Raw genomic sequence first — 956 nt, forward strand, 5'->3', positions numbered from 1 at the left:
TTTTTTATTCTAGTCATTTTAACCTTCCGAATTATTATGTTTTAGGTGACTAAATGGTATTTGCCCACAGTAGTTGCTTAATGGAATAGTTTCTAATTTCCCTGTATGGCTTTGTAAAGTAGAGAATATTGGATAAATTACCAAGACTGGTTTTATGGGAAAGTAAGTTGTGGTTCTTTAATGCAAAGCTTGATTGTTGTTCTTTCTCTGGAACTGAATTTTCCTCTGTGTATGTGTTCATTTTCTTGTTTCCTCTTTCTTTGGTTCCCGTCGGGCTCACTTCTTTGTCTTCCAGGCAGTAGCAGCAGCAGTAGTTCAGACTCCACATGTTCTGTCCTAGAGAAACCTCTGGATAAGTTCTTGCCTAGTGAGTGGTAGCTCTTAAATTCTCTCACAGAGCTTTGGCTTTTCCATAACCCATGGGCTTCATTTGAGAAATGCTGGACTGCTCCCTGTCATTTCTTGAAGAATACATGTTGGACTCCTCAGTAGAACAAAGCATGTGACGATTCCCTTCACCCCTTCATTGCTTCAGTTATCCGTAATTGTTAAAACATTTGCTTTAGCTTATGTTTGAGACAATGGAAGAGAGATTCATGCTTTTGCAATTGAGATAATGTAAAGAGAGCTAGTAAGCTGTATAAAAGAACAATTCTTACGGTTCTTTTTTAGGTTTCATGACAAATTTCTAATCCTGCTCACTATAAGACACATGTAATATCAAACCCTAAATTTCTAAAAATACAATTATATTTGGAAGTACACCAGTGCCCATTATAACATGTCATACAGTTATAAGCATTTTACACTTTGGTGTCCTGTTCTTAGGAGTAACTCAAGATTAAAGGCTCTCAAAGAAAAATGTAAAGTTTGAAGCAAGCAAAGATAAATTGAATAGTATTTTATTTCAAATGGACATTTATCCCTATTTCTAAATTATCTGATAGATTTTAAGA

At 35.1% G+C, this 956-nt stretch overlaps 1 protein-coding gene across 1 annotated transcript in view; it reads left to right on the plus strand.

Moving 5' to 3' along the window:
* KIF3A (kinesin family member 3A) overlaps positions 1-956 on the plus strand; it is a 56,448-nt gene that overhangs the window by 42,357 nt on the left and 13,135 nt on the right. The window lies entirely within an intron of this gene.

The sequence above is a fragment of the Propithecus coquereli genome, unplaced genomic scaffold (assembly GCF_000956105.1).
Source record: "Propithecus coquereli isolate 6110/MARCELLA unplaced genomic scaffold, Pcoq_1.0 Scaffold353, whole genome shotgun sequence".
Taxonomy (NCBI): Eukaryota; Metazoa; Chordata; class Mammalia; order Primates; family Indriidae; genus Propithecus; species Propithecus coquereli.